Here is a 16,942-nt window from a genome sequence, read left to right on the forward strand (position 1 = left end):
TATACACAACTAAAGAACTTTCTGTACGTCGGTGGTGATAATGTCACCGACCCAACCAAGTTCAAGGACGCTCCCTTGTTGACCACATTTATTAGGGTCAACAAGGATTCCAGGACTGAGGCCCTCTGGGCGTGGATAGATGCCGCGAAGGATGCAATCCCAGGCCAGCAGCTGGTGGACACGGAGCATCCTTCACTAAACAATTTAGTTTTTAAATGTGAGGGCAGAGTCCCTGTATATATTCACCCCTCCTTCTACAGGGCGTTAAAATTAATTTTCCCCCTGGAAGTGGGAGGCGTGGCCAAGAATGATGTACCCTCTGCAGACTTACTGACCGGAAGCCTTGGACAGGCCTGCCACGTCCTCACCCCCGAGGACTTCAGGACCGTGTGTAACACTGAATAAGGTAGGTGACCATGGCTTTAAACTTGGCTACTTATAATGTGAGGGGCCTCAGATGTCGAAGCAAGGCCGCGCGCGTGCTGAGAGATCTGGTGTCCCTCAAGGTAGATATTGCCGCTATACAGGAGACCCACTTTATTTGTGACGGGGATTGTCAGGTGCTGGTGAACGATTACAATGTTTACTCAGCATATGGCAATACTTATAGTTGTGGAATTTCCTTGCTAGTAAATCGCAACCTATCAGCATCGGTGAATGTTGTTTACGCGGACAGGCGGGCGATTGTCGTCGATGTTGCCGTTAATAGCAGTGTTTTCCAGATAGGTGCATAAACTGCGACTAATTCTGCTGTGGAGAGGGCTTCCTTCTTTCAATGGGTGAAGGGTTTTATAAATGATCTGGAGAGGGTAATCTTAATGGGTGATTGGAATGCCATCCTTGATCCCAAGATAGATAAGGTCGAGGGGGACTAGCGAGTCAGTGTGGTGTGACAACAGTCTGTCTGACCTAATGGCTTCATGCGATCTGGTCGACAGATTTCACCTGGATCACCCGGGGCGGGAGATGTGGACGTGGCATCCTAATGCACCTTCCTATCCAAGTACTTACTTGGATCAGATGTTAGTTAGAAGAGGCGATGTAGATTTTCTAGCTTGCCCCACGTTCCACTTTTTAGGACACTCAGACCATAAACTAGTTATGGCCTGCCTGAACTTGAGCTGTAGGCCTAAACTCGCCAGATCCTGGAAGTTCAACGGCACCTTGTTGGAGCTGGAGGACTACCGGTTGAAGGTTATAGAGATAATCCAACGGCCATTAGTGGGGGCGGTTACCGGGAGTAAGTGGTGGGTTAGTCTCAAGGCTAAGATTAGACGCTTCTCAGTCCAGTACAGCCAACGCCTCGCGCTAGATAAGGCTAAGGCCAAGAAGCATATAGAGAATAGGCTGACTCGGGCGGTGGAGGGGGGGACCCCCTAGAGATAGCACTAGCTAAACAAGACCTCAACCGCTTGGCTAGCGAGCGGTACGAGGGCCAGATAGTTAGGGCTAGGCTAATGAAAGTCTTGAACGAGGCTGTTAATGTAGATGCTGTCGATGCGGGAGATTTGCGAGGAGTTTCGAAAGCATCTATCGGAGTGCTTCACCCAACTACCCAGACTCAGGGTCGAAGAGTTTGGCAGCTATTTAGCCAACTCGCCCCGCCTCATCGCGGCTCGAGCGGCTAGCTGTGATGGTCTTGTTGCAGAACATGAGATCATTACTGCGTTGAAGCAGGTCGGCTGCAACAAGTCCCCGGGGCTTGATGGTCTACCCTACGAATTTTACTTGAGGCTGTCGCCCTTTTTGGTCCCTATTCTGAAGGATATGTTCAACCATTGGTTTGTTCAGGGCTCCATCCCTGGGCAGGTGACCAAGGGAGTGATCATATTGCTGAGGAAAGGTCAACGGCATGGTGGGGAGGAAGACTTAGATGATTTCAGACCCTTGACTCTGCTAAACACAGAGTTAAAGATTTTGGCCAAGGTTCTTGCGAATCGGTTGCAGGTTGTCATCACTGACTTGATCGAACCAGACCAGAGCTATGCTGTGAAGGGGAGATTGATTCAGGACAATCTTCATCTGATACGCACGATCATAGAGGGGACAGAAGAGGCCGCAGAGGCTGTGCTGATCAGTTTGGATCAGTCAAAGGCTTTCGATAGGGTGGACCATAGGTTCCTGGGATCTGTGCTGGAGGCCGCCGGATTTAATCCGGACTTCCGCAAGTGGATCTCTGTACTGTATGACAGGTAGTGGTGCAGATCAACGGTAAGCTGTTGGAGTCATTTGCTGTCTCCCGGTCGGTGAGACAGTGTTGTCCGCTGTCGCCTCTCTTGTACATCCTGGCATTGGAACCAGTTAAGGGACGAGGTAACTACACCAGTCCTGCGTGGGATAGCTTTTCTTGGAGGCACACGAGCCAGGGTTTCCGTGTTCGCCGATGACGTCACCGTGTTCGTGTCTTGCCCCACGGACATTCAAGTGGTCACCGAGGTGCTTGCTCGATACAAAGAAGTTACGGGGCCGTCTTCAATCACAGTAAGTCGGTGGGTCTGCGGTTGAGTGCCTGGACCGGAGTAAATTCACTTCCAGGCATCTTCAGTTGGACCGACGGCCCGATCCAGATCCGGATCCTTGGTGTGTGGTTCGGACCGGGTCTCCAGCTGAAGAAAAACTGGTTGGAAGTAGAGGCTAAGGTCGAATCCTCTGTTAAGACTTGGGTTCGAAGGAAATTGTCCTTGAAAGGTCGGGCGGAGGCGTGTGCTACATACGTCTTTCCGCTCATCCTTTACCGTCTGTCTGTACTTCCCCTCCCTGCAAAACGACGAATCAGCTTACAGGAGCATCTCAACACACTCTTGTGGAACGAGGGTAAGCATTATGTTTGCAGAGAGGTCTGTGTTCGAAATTCGAGCGAGGGAGGCTTAGGACTGCCTGATCTCTGGTGTCACAGGCATGCAGAGAGGTTGGCCTTCCTGAGCCGTTCGTTGTACGTAGACGTTCCATGGGTCGCTGCGGTTGGAAGCTCGTTTTCTAATCTCACACCTGACCCCTCGGTCGAAGCTCGGCGGAGACCGAGGGGGGGAACAAACATTCTACGCCGAATGCCAGTCCGCACTTAGAACGTTGCCGGGGACCAGTGTCCTCGAACAGTCTAGGAACAGGCTTTATCTGGAGCTAGTGGGGCATAGCACAAAGGAATCGCTAGTGAAATGGACGGGGATGTCGTTAGAGGAGGTCCGCTCCCAGTGGAGTTGAGCGCCGGGGCGGGACTTTCTTACAAATTCGAAATTTTCCCTTACCTGGCGACTTGTCCGGAACGCACTGCCCCTCCTTGAAAAACTCAACCTGTACAATGAAGAAACCCGGGTCTACTGCCTGCGCTTCGACGAGGGCATGAGGGAAACAGCCGGTCATGCCTTTTTCTGCTGCAGCAGGCTCAAGACCCTCCTAGGGTACGTCAATGAGGTAACGGCTCGCATCGATGCCAAGTGCTGGCTTGAACTCGACAAATCATATTTTGTGGAGAACACTGATCTGCCGCTGCCTAGGGAGAAAAGAATGGTTTTTCTAGTGATACTAGCAGTAGCAAGTATGGTCATATGGATCACATGCCTCAAGCGAGTCCGCGAAGGGATATCTGTTCCAGATCGGGATCTGATTGTCTACTTTAAACATCTGCTTAAAGTAAAGATCAGATGCAATTGGAAGCGGTTGCCTCGAGTGGCCTTTGACAAGAGGTGGGTGCATGACGCTAGCTTGTGCATCCGACAAGGCGCCAAGTTTGAATTTGTGTTACTACCAATAACATGGCACATGCGGTACTGCGTCCTATGGAGCCCATCCCACTAAGTTAGACAAATAAAAAGTAAAGAGACTCTTGACTGGTGGTACAAATGAGATCCTGTCCCCCAATTTTTGTTTTTTGGCACTAGAGAACATTCTGAGGCTACCCTACCACTACCCCCCCCCTATTTCTTTGTTTTATCTCCCCCTGGTCAACCCCTACTCGAAGGTCGCCGCCTACCCCCCCCCATCTTCCCCTTTTTTGTTTTTGACAATTATTTATTTTTCCTCCCTACACCCGATAAGAATCCTTCCCAATCCCCACTAGGGATCTTCCCGCTTGTTTTCGGTGCCCTGGAAAACAGTAGGCGATCTAACTTTCTAGAGTAGCTCAGGGAGGGACCTTACTAACAATGCATTAGGCAATTTTATTTTTTGCATATTTTTCTAGATTCCCCACTACCCAACACGAACTGTTTTTCTTCCAAAATTCAAGAACTTTTTATTTTCCAATTAATTGAACTTTTTTCACACGCACACACTTTAATTTATATAAAAAAAAAAGAAAAAATTTACACACACACACTAATTGTAAATATATTCTTTTTTGCAAAAACGCTGGGGTTTTCATTAGTTAGTTTAGAGTCCACAGAGTGAATGAGGTATTGTGGTAAATGTTGCCAGTCAAGAGTAAAGTCGCCAAAGACTCCATTTTCACTGTAGTAACAAAGACCCTGCAACACTCCCCCACCTAGATCTTAAATGGCTTTGTGCCTAAATTTGTTTTGTAAATTTGAATTTTGCTTTTAATTTATTTTAATTTTACATTGAATTATTTTGATTGTAATTTTCATTTTCACGAAATAAATTAAATATAAAGATCAAAGTGTAGCACTGGAAACCCTTTGTCAGTTCGTCAGGTTTGTCTGCTGTCGCCTCTGCTCTATGTCCTGGCTTTGGAGCTCCTGCTCCGCAAGCTGAGACGTGGGGAGGCAAATTCAGCCCTGCACAGAATTGCAATACCTGGTGGCTAAGCCGCCAAGGTATCCGCATTTGCCGATGATGTCACGATCTTTGTGTCAAGCTTCAGAGACATCGAGATCGTGTCGGAGGCGCTTGCTCAGTACAAAAGAATTACAGGGACCAAGATAAACCGCAGCAAGTCGGTAGGACTGCTGTTGGACCCCTGGAGTGGCAGCGCAAACCTCCCGGCGCCCTTCAGCTGGACGGATGGCCCGGTTTGGATGCTCAGCGTGTGGTTCAGACCGGGTCTCCAGCTTGACAAAAATTGGTTGGAGGTATTGTCAAAGGTGGAGGCTTCAGTCAATTTGTGGCTTCCTAGGAAACTTTCCTTAAAAGGGTAGAGCTGAGGCATGCGCCACTTATGTCTTTCCTCTTATCCTTTATCGACTGGCCATACTTCCCCTGCCTGCACAACACCTAACAGCTCTTGTCGAACTCTTGTCCTCACTTCTTTGAGAGAGGAAGATGCTGGGTGAGCAGACAGGTCTGTACTCAACGTCTGTGTGAGGGAGGCTTGGGAATGCCGAACTTCAGAAAGACGCTGAGAAGCTGGCCTTCCTGAGCCACTATATGCAAGATGATCAACTGTGGCACCCCGTGGGTACTGCCGCCTTCCCCAACCTCATTCTCGACCCTTCTATTGAGAGCCGTCGCAGGCTGCGGGGAGAATTTGCCTACATAAAAGTGCCGAACTGCACTAAAACGACTACCAAGGTCCAGCGACCTTGTGACTGCTACCCGTAGGGAACTCCACAGGGATCTAGTGAAAGGGGCTGCCGACGACCTGCTATGCGCGCGTTTGGGTTGGCAGCAGAGCGAGATCCGCTCCGCGTTGAGCTGGCCGCCAGGTTCGAATCATCTGAACAATTCGGAGTTCTCTCTGACCTGCCGATTGGCCTGAAATGCACTTCCCCTCAACAACATACAATGCAGTTTCGGGTTTTTGGATTCGCCTGATTGTCCCCGTTATGGGACAACGGCCGTAGAAACAACTGATCACGTTTTCTTCGATTGCCGCGAACTCCACTGATACTGGTCGTATGTCAGCGAGGTGACGACTCACATCGATCCTGAGCATCCTCGCCCAATTACCATATCCAATGTCGTGGACAACGTGAGGCCGCCGTGGGACTGGGAAAGACAAATGGTCTACGTTACGATCCTGGCTGTGGCGAAAATGGTGATTTGGACGTCGCGTCTGCAAGGTTGCCGGGGGGGGGGGATTGTCTTTTTCTGATCAAGATCTGATCGCTTTCTTTAAACACCTACTACGGGTGAAGATCAGATGTAATAGAAGGCTGTATCGCATGGCATTTGACAGAAGATGGATACATGTAGCAAGTCTGTGTGTACGAAGAGGAGCCAAATTTGAATACGTGTTCCTCGCCTGGGTGTGGAACGTGCAGTTCCGTAAAGTAAAATTAAACAAGTAGCCTCTCAGCTAGCTGAGTGTGTGTTCCATCCCTCCCCGATTAGGAAGCCTCCAAAATCCCCACCCCGTCCTTCTTACAATTTTTGTTTTCACTCCCTCTAAATTTCAAAGAATAAAAAGAAAGAAGATACTAGCTGGGGGAAACTTTTGATTTTGTTTAGTTCTGAAGTGACAAAGATGACCAACGACCCCCACAATCCCCCCTTGAGTTGGCCATGTGCCTAAGGTTTTTGTTCATTCTTGATTTTCAATGTATTTTTAACATGAATAAAGTATTTAATATCTCAAAGTGTAGTATCTGCCGGAACAGATACTGCAAGCATATGTGGGGGCAGCCCCTCATACTAATTGTCACTATCCGGCTCCCCTACTCCCCGGGGAGTTGGTCCCCATTTCCCCTTCACTCCTCACATTAAAAATCGGCCTTGTGCCTAATTTGCTCGGTGGGGGAGCAAATAAATACCTACTCTTTTCTTGGCCTTTTAGCCAAGATCAAAGTGTAGTATCTGTTCTTACTACATGCTGTACTTAAGTTTGTAACTGCGATATAAAGTGGGGGATCACTTTTCTTTATTAATTTAATGTAAAATGATCAGCCACTTTACAACCAGTCAGTCTCAAAGCCATTCAAGTCATTCTCCAGATCATTCAAGTTATTTTTGAAGGATTCCAGTCATTTTTTAAGCATTCAAGTCATTCTTGAGGTCATTCAATTCATCCTTAAGTTCATTAAAGTCATTCTAAGTCATTTACTTTTTATTTATTTAAGTCATTTCAGCCCATTTTTCGGTCATTTTAGTTTATCTTTAAGAATTTCATGTCAATCCTACATTCATGCATTCATTCATTACGCGAGAGCATGCGACTAATGGTTATCGGCCTTGTTCATATGTGGCAGCATTAGGCCATCATAAGACTTACCCGACGTATTTATGAGTCGGATATTTACTGAAGTAGTAGAATAAACCAACCATTTTTCCAGTAACCTTAGCAACAAATTGAGTATAAATATCAAGTGTTAGATCTTCCCTTGAAGAGATTGAATATCGCAATATATTTCAATAAAAATATTCTGACCGATTCAGTATTAGACTGTTCAGGTGCAAACTTCCCATTAATATTTCCTATGAAAATGTATTGAACAAAAAAAATAAAATAATTTTTTTTTTAAATATTCATAATCCGGGAAAAAAATGTTTTGATAAACAATTAAAAAAAATTTATATGCAAATTTTTAAAATGCTATCTTTCAGACTGACTCAAACCTTCAGTTTGATTATTCTGTTTGGAATTTGAGTTCTAATTATTTTTATTTTTTTGTAAAAAGAATTGATTTTAAATAAGTTAATATTTACAGATGAAAGTTTGATTTGATTTATCTAAATTCTCTCTCATGTGTATATATATATGCCTCTGTATCTTTAATTTCCTTACCTTTTTTGCTTTGCTGGGGATAGGGCATCCTACAGGATATCAGATATTCACCAGCTATTTCAGAGACTCCAACCGAGAAATCTTTCTCACGATTCTAACTATCTCTAGCACAAATATTTGTTTATCTCTCGAACTTGGTTCAACGGATATATTCACAAGGTAATTTTTGAAATTCTTTTTCATGAGACTGATTGCTCCCATAATTAGAGAAATGATTGAGATCTTGCTAAGATTCCAGTTTCTTTTTATGTCATGGATACGATCTTGATATTTTGTAATCTGCTCAGCTCTATTTAAGCCAGCACGATTAGGGGCAGACTTCAACTAGAATTGCTACTTACTCTTTTTTTGTTACATATCTCTGTGTCAGGCATATAGTTCTATTGTCTAGGTATGTAGCTGTAGAAATTATATAGCCATTGTGTTGTATACTAGTTATATTGAGAGAGAGAGAGAGAGAGAGACAGGGTACATTTTAAAGAGATGGTGACATGTAGTACAAATGGATGAGAGAGAGATAGATGAGATACATTTATACAGTTTACCGTCTGGTGGTTATTATAACATATATATTAACACACGTTTTAGGAGGAAAAGTTATCAGTTCTTTTAAGGATGGGGTTTGTACACAAAGTTCATTATTACGATGAGTGGACACAAAGTTCATATAAATGATTCACAATACCTTTGTTGAGAATGGCAACACAAGACGGCAGTTACAAAATATGATGACGTCCTTTATTTCTTCCACTGGTCAATGATTTCACATCAAGGAATTCAAAGTCACTACATGATTTCAACTTCTAACCATTCGCTTCCAAAGGGAGATTCCTTTTGACCAATGTCAGCTCTGTCCGACTCTCTCTGTTCTCTCTAAAACTAGCCAACTATATAGAGAACTCATCTCTTAGCCATGAGGTCATCGCATGGCCAACAACGTGTAGATTGATTCCATGGCCTGAACATGCTTCACGTGTCTTGTTCCTCCATGTCCGAGCATGTGCTCGCCTCACGTGGTCTGAACTCACGTGCACTGCTCACACATGTCTGCAACAAGAATTCTATAACCTATTTTTGGTCTAACCTATTTTCCAATATGTTTAACATTTGCTATGTTTTGTTTTCAAATTCCTTTTTCACAATAACATTTCTAAACAGCGAATTCCTTTTCAACAAACATATCTGCTATTTCTTTTAAAACTCTACTGAATCTTAATTCCAAACCTAGCTTTCCAGGTTAGAATTCTGGGACTATCCTTTCTCATTTTTGTTTACAAGAACAGGTCCCCTGTTCTTGTAAAATTTTAGATAGTGTGTGTTCATGCATGTGGTCCTTAATTTCTAAGTGCCCTCTTCACCTATAAAGCGGGATGGGGGAAGTGAACCCCCTTTAAAATTTCAAATATATTTTATTTTAACATTTATATATGTACTATGGTCCTAAGTCTCCATGTTACCCTTTCTACGCTGAATATCTACATGCCACCCACTTTCAGCGATCTACTGAGACAGAACCCCTTTAACACTTTAGATACATAAATCCGATTTTAATGGAATTGAAACCATATATATAAGTGAGAATGTGTGTCTGAAGACAACTCTCAACCTATATACTCAACAAATTTTTGATCTGCCGACTTGAAATCTGATACATAGAGTATTCAGACATGTGAAAAACTTAACCTGTTTTCATCTGGAAAAACGTCTGCTAAAAGGTCAAAATTGAAAATTGGTACTTGGGCATCATCGAATTTTTATCTGTCTGCCAACTGTTTCACAAATGCGCATGCATAAATCGTTCATATAAGAGCTTCCTTGTGTTAAGGATAAGTAGGTTTGAAAACAGTTCTTAAAGAACATTCAACCATGCTTGATAATTATCGTACTTGACTCACTGTCTAGTTTTCGATCACAGCTCGAGTACTTTTTTTTACTTACTTGAAGTGAATTATTTGGGAAAAAAACATAATACTTGCATGCACATGCCTCAGTTTCTTTTCGTTTTTTTTTTTTGTTTTTTTACTTCAGTTTTTTTTCAAGGAATTAACGTTATGTTTAACAGCGTGTAATGTCGGCTACATCTGCTAGTATATATATATATATATATATATATATATATATATATATATATATATATATATATATAAATAAAACACTAATTCAGTGAATTTTAAACATGATAGTGATCCTTATTCAATCTGGAGAAACGGTGAGTCTTCCTGTTGGTTATAGAATAAATTAATAATTTATAATTATAACTTGACATTTATTTTCGTACTGACATTTGTTTCAAGACTAAGACATTTTTAAAATCTTTATAAGAGGCTCTGTTCATCCATCCATTCGTCGGTCTGTCATGCTTAAGTTAGAAATAGCATTGTTGTTGGTTTGTAAATGCTTGCTTGAAATAGCATTTTCATTAACATGTAAAGCTTAAGTTAAAAATAATATTTCCATCACTCTGTTAAGCTTAAGCTTGAAATAGTATACTCACTGCAGATTAAATGCATGACAAACAACAAAACTTCTTTTTCAAACTTAAGCATTTACAGACCAACGACATAAGCATTTCCATCATTAACAGGGCAGATTGAATGAACAATCTTTAAATGCTTTCTCGCATATCTGTAAGAGCCTCAGCTCATCGGCCTGCCCTGCACAATTAAGTTTGAGATATCATTTTCGTGCGTCCGAGAGACATAAATTTGAAATAGCATTTCCGTGTATCGTACGGGCTTAAGTTTGACATAAACATGTCAGACACGTGAAATGCTAAGATTGATCTGACAAGATAAATGAATGTAACTTAAGAATATCCGTTTTTCTTTTCATTTGAAATAAAGAACAAAATGTAAAAGCAAAAATCAGCCGGGAGTTGTGTCACCACAATCCAATGAGCACATGACATTCGCAACATTATTATATAACAATAATTAACAAGCTGCGCGTTTATGGCCCCCTCTTGTGCTGCATGTTAGATGACACCACGAAAAATAGTGAAGAAATGATGAATGTGAGAAATGTGAAGGGCCAACGTTGCCTTCACATTTTCGCCAAGTTTAAGAAAATCTAATAAATTGGACAAAAGTTATGGGGTAAAAAGTGACATTTTTTTGCAATTTTGGGACATTTGTAACCCTTTGGAGCTTCTGGAAACGCCGAATCCCGGTGAAAATGAAAAAACAGTGCAGTTTCACACCTTAACACATGTATATTTGAATTCAACACCATAGGAAACCACTATATAGACATACATAAAGTTTTTGAGTAATATGAAAAAAGAGCTCCAAAAAGGCATGTTTTTTTAGCCCTAAAAGTCCTAGAGAGATAAAAACCTGAATGTTGCCAGGGTCACCCATACTGAATTTATATTAAGAACAATTGCCTCCACATTTTGGCCAAGTTTCAGGAAAATCTAATGGATGGATCAAATGCTATGGTGCAAAAAAGTGTCATTCTGGGCCATTTTTTTAAACCTCTTTTGAGCCCCTGGGAACGCCAAATCCGAGTGTAAATGAATAACAGTGCAGTTTCCGGCCTTAACACAAGTATATTTGAGTTGACCACCATGAAAAACTACTATATAGTCAGACATATCAAGTTTTTGTTGAAAAATATGAAAAAAAAAAAAAAGCCACAAAAGGGGGCGTTTTTAGCACAAAAGTGCCTGGGGACGCGAACTAGAATTTTGCCAGGGTCACCCATATTGGATTTATATTAAGAACAATGGGCTCCACATTTTAGTCAAGTTTCAGAAAAATCTAATTGATGGATCAAAAGTTATGAGGGCACACCGTGTCATTTTGAGGCATTCTAGGCCATTGTTTTTACTTTTATTGAGCCCTTGAGGACACAACAGGAATTTTCGAAAAAAAATTTTTTTACTGTGCACATCTACTTAATAAAATACAATTTGTGGCAAAATATCAGGAAAAACTAATGGACGATTATCTGGCAATCGTCCGGACTAACGGCCAGCCGGCTGGACACAAGGACCCCACTGAAAACATAGGTCCCTCTCCAATAAATCGGGGGACCAATTAAAAATTTATTAGATTTGAATTTAAAAGTTTATGTTAATAAATAGAAAGTCCAGCACAGGGGCTCAACTCGTACCCAAAGCAATCGGTTAAAATACAAATCTGTTAAGACTGGCATATTTTGATCACTTGTGATCCTATTAAGAGTTCAGAGTTTGTTGTCGATTTTTGACTGACTTAATTAGTAACAAACTATTGAGGGTCTGTATTCGGATTGATTCATTGCAAGAGAATTATGCTCTTGTGCAAGACTTAACAATGGCTCTTGACAGACTGTATGCAAGGCATGGAACAATTATGACTAATGAACACAAGGATCACTTCCATCCATTAATTAATCAACTCTGAAAATCGATCATTTCAAATATTTATAACTTTAGATTAAGAAAAGTAGAATCAGAGATATTTTAGCCCTGATCACTTTTTTTTTCTCTCGGCTCTTAAATAAAGGGGAAAAGAACTCTCCCTCAGTTCATCATTAAGTCTGTTCTGATCTTACGTAAATGCGCCTATTATTACTTGTTTTGGTACTTATGCAGAATATGGATTGCGTTATCATTGGAATATTCTGAGCAAGTTACATAAATCACCAGAAGGTGACAAAAGGTTTAGCCAATGAAGCCACAGCTGTTATATACTGGGAAAGTATACATTATGTAGTCGTGTCTAAACTCATGCATTGTCTAGTAGTATAAAATGTTCTAATAAATGAGTATACAGAGTGTACATACGTCATCTATATAACATTTGTTTGTGTATCTAGTTCTTCTACTGTTCGTTGAATTGACGCATGTATAACACTCACGACAGTGGATATATTAACAGATAGTTTAACAAGGGACACGTGTAACATTTACACCAGAAAGGGACAAATAACAATCTCTATGGTTTTACATCAGCCAATGAGTGAAATATACCTAGTCCGTCTTAGGTCTTGTTTGACGAAAAGGTGCAAAGAGAATTCATCCCAATGAATCAACAAGCCACGCATGCCTGGGCCCCCTCTGGTGTTGCATGTGAGATGACATCACAAAAAATAGTGATGAAATGATGAATGTGAGAAGTTTGAAGGGCCAACATTGCCTTAGCATTTGCATCAAGTTTCAGACAAATCTAATTGATGGGGCAAAAGTTATGAGATAAAATGTGTCTTTTTTTGCCATTTTGGGGAATTTGTGACCACTTTTGAGCTTCTGGAAACACTGAATCCCAATGAAAATGGACAAAACGTGCAGTTTCACACCTTAAGACATGTATATTTGAATTCAGCACCATGGAAAACCACTATATAGACATATATATCAAGTTTTTGACTAATATGAAAAAAGGGCACTAAAAAGGCATGTTTTTTAGCCCTAAAAGTCCCAGAGGGATGCGAACCAGAATTTTGCCAGGGTCAGCCATACTAACTTTATATAAAGAACAACTGTCTCCACATTTAGGCCAAATTTCAGGAAAATCTAATGGATGGATCAAATGCTATAGGGCAAAAAGTGTCATTTTTGGCTATTTTGGGGCATTTTGTACCTCTTTTGAGCCCCTGGGGACGCCTATTCTCAGCGTAACGATGCAGTTGCAGGCCTTAACACATGTCTATTTGAGAAAAACCATTATATAATGTATATCTGATGAAAAACCATTATATAATCAGACACATCAAGTTTTTGTTGAGAAATATGAAAAAAGAGCCACAGAAAGGGTCATTTTAAGCACTGTCCTTGGAGACGCGAACCGGAATTTTGCCAGGGTCACCCATACTGGATTTGCATTAAGAACAATGGGTTCCATATTTTGGCCAAGTTTCAGAAAAATCTAATGGATAGATCAAAGGTTATGGAGCAAAACGTAATTTTTGTCCTCTTTTGAGCCCCGAATAGTGCAACAAGAATTTTTACAAGAAATTGTTTTTTTTACTGTGCACATCTATTTAATGAAATTCAATTTGTGGCAAAAAAACAAAAATTTCAGGAAAAACTAATGGACGGTTATCTGGCAATTGTCCGGAATAACGGATGCACAGACGCCATTGAAAGCATAGGTCTCTCTCCGATAAATTGGAGGACCAACACATCTTGGGTTTTCTTTTCACCAATTTTATTATCGATGTTTCCTTATTAGAAAGCGAAACGCTGATCTATCCTAACTAATACCATTTCTGATCCCCTCTACTGGGAGACATGACGATTTGCTCTCTCTCATTCCCAACTAACAAAATGATACGCGTCTTTTTCAAGCTCTACCTACATTCCACGTCAATTTAAATGATCTCTACATAATGTTACGTCAGATTCTAGAGGTCAACCTATTTTTTAATTATTGTGTGTGTTCTAACATTCTTTTCTATTAAAACATCTTAACATGAATAATTTTTATCCGTAAATTGCTATTTCGCTATGATAACGTTCTACTTTTACAAATATTATAATGATCATAATTGTCGATTAGCACATGATTCGGCATTGTCCTATCTATATCTAATATTGTAGCAAAGGTGAAAATACAAAATCGTTAAAAAAAACAAAAAAAAAAAAAAATCAACTCATCCCATGCTAAAAATTATTTTCTAAATAATAACCTCGTTATCTCTACTCTGTTCGCAAACTGTACATGTACCATTTTCTCATTGAAATTATACGATGACCATTTTTGATTATAGTTATATTTTTTTCCTTAATGTTAAACTGCTTGCTAGCATTTTAAACTTTAGCCATCGTTTTTGGTTTATAAAAAAAATGAAGTTTTCGTTTGACATCTTCTGGCGGTTTACATAAATGCCAATCCAATTGTAACGATTTGATTTTATCATTTAATTAATTTTAGGTTAAGCTCATTTGAGCATCTTTTAAATCTCATTCCATTAAGGTTATAATCTATCTGTTATACCTCTTCGGACATCTTTAAAAATTTAAAAAGTTTAATCATATGGCTCTTTTTTTTTTTTTTTTTTTTTTTTTACATAGGCATCACTACATTATCAAGGCCAAGAGGCCACTCAAGGATAAGGGTTAAAGAGTGTACATTAGAAATTGGACAATATAGTAATCATTAGTAATGAAAATTTGGTAAATTTGATAACTTATATGGAACGGCTCATCAAGAACTTATTTACGTTAGACTTAAAGACAACCATATTGTAGTCAGCCGGAAAGCAGGAAAACGGAAGATAATTCCACAGGCGTGCAGTTCTAAGAAAGAAGCTCTGTTCATGGAATCTACGTTTAGGTTTAGGCACAGATAAAGAGTGGGGGGAATTTTTGATAGTGTTTACAGCTAGACGAGTGTTTCTTGTGAAAGTTTGGCGAGGGGGGACCATCGATTGGAGCTCAGTCGAACACTTTCCATGAAAATAACGATACATCAGAGACAAACTCGCAACATCTCTTCTGTGAGATAGAGGTTGCAAGGAAGAGAAAAGGCTACAAGGCTATGAAGTCTATTTTGAACTCTATCAAGGCAGGCCAAGTCCTTTCTAGCAGCTCCTGCCCAGATGTGGCAACAGTATTCCATCCTTGGACGTACCTGGCTCTTATATAGATAGAGAATAGCATCAGCAGTGAGATATCTACAGGATCTCTTTAACAATCTATTTGACTCAGCTATTAAATAAAATTGTATCATAGATTGTTGAAAAAAAATCAAATCTTGCTTAATTAGTAATATAAATAAAACAGTAAATGTGTGTGTGTGTGTAAATATTTAACCGATAAACTCCTAAACTACTGGTCACATAACACTAAAATTAACAGGAAATAGTAATCATACACCAAGAATGGTTTATAACGAGTAAAATCTTTGTTTGGATGGATGGATAAATAAGGTGTACAGACAAATCGGCAAGTTGAAATGCAAACTGTTCATTTCAACTTGCCGACATTTTTATTTCTTTCTGTGTATGCCCAAAATTCAATTAATTTCTTGAAGTCGTCCAATATTAAATCCTTTCTATCTCTGGATAGCTACATCGGTAGGAGACGCAGTTGGAGCACTAAATATTTTTAACTTGAAATCACTACTATATATGGAGTACTATATAATATTCAATAGAGAATTGGCTCTGTAATAATAAATATGAAATCTGCATTAAGTAATATATATTACTTTATTATTTATTTACACCCCAAACAAGGCACATTGCCACTTTGTTGTAGGGGGCTACTATCAGGGACATGAGCATCAGGAGTACTGTGTAGGAAATTGGGCAGCAAGATGTTGGTTCACGTTACACTAGAACTTCTGCATGCCAGTACAGTCGGGGAAGCATGGATCCGGAAGGGAATTCCAAAGTCTAGCTGTTCTGGGGAAGAAACTACTGAAGGCTCTCTTGCATCTAGAGATTTCTACTGTGAAGGGGTGGGATTTAGCTGCTTTTCGGGTTTGTCGAGGATATTTACGTCGAGGGGGCACAAATGCTTGCAGTTTGTAGAGCATTCACCGTTAAAGTACTTGTAGAAAAGGCAGAGGGATGCAACATTTCGATGTGACAGGCTGAAGTTTAGCTGACAGTTCAGGACCTATCAGATTGGCGACTCTTTTGAACCTTGTCTAGGAGCAAGAGACTAGTGGCAGATGCACCAGCCCAAATATGACAACAATACTCCATACATGGGCGAATGGTGGCCTTATAGAGGTATAGGATACTTTCAGGCATCAATAGCTTTCTAGCACGGTAGAGAGAACCCACCTTCTTCGCAGCGGTCCTGGCAATGTTCTCAATGTAATTGTTCCAACTCATGTTTCCTGTGAATGTTAGGCCAAGGAGTTTAAAAGATGTACTTTCAGATAAAAAGTCATCGGCCAATACTAATAGCGGTAGTGAAGGTTTCTTGTAATTATTGAAGGAAACAAGTTTAGTCTTGGCAGCATTGAAGGTGATCATCCATTTTTGTCCCCATTCCACTACGGATCAGGTCTTCCTCTAGTGTTTCTGCCATTTCTTTAGATATGTGTTCATTTGTTTTCCTGTCGTATCTGTTATAGAGCGTGATGTTGTCAGCATATATACCCATCTCACAGACAATTTTGTTAGGGAAGTCATTTATGAATATTAGGAATAACAGAGGTCCAAGGATAGACCCCTAAAGCACTCCCGCACTTACATCATATTGCTTAGACGTACGACCATCAAGGACAACCTGGGTTTTTCTCTTATCTAAGAAGGATCTAATTATGTTATGTATTCTACCAGTGATGCCGTATGATCCGACTTTCTTAAGACCTTCATGCCATACCCTGTCAAAAGCCTTAGATATATCTAGAACTACCGCTCTACCCTCCCCCACTTTGT

At 40.6% G+C, this 16,942-nt stretch overlaps 1 protein-coding gene and 1 pseudogene across 1 annotated transcript in view; one reads left to right on the top strand and one right to left on the bottom strand.

Moving 5' to 3' along the window:
- Positions 1 to 16,942, bottom strand: part of LOC145292291 (ADAM 17-like protease) — an 872,700-nt gene that overhangs the window by 544,202 nt on the left and 311,556 nt on the right. The window lies entirely within an intron of this gene.
- Positions 6,651 to 6,789, top strand: LOC145292516 (U2 spliceosomal RNA; annotated as a pseudogene).

The sequence above is a fragment of the Euprymna scolopes genome, chromosome 13 (genome assembly GCF_053919585.1).
Source record: "Euprymna scolopes isolate OS-2025 chromosome 13, ASM5391958v1, whole genome shotgun sequence".
NCBI lineage: Eukaryota > Metazoa > Mollusca > Cephalopoda > Sepiida > Sepiolidae > Euprymna > Euprymna scolopes.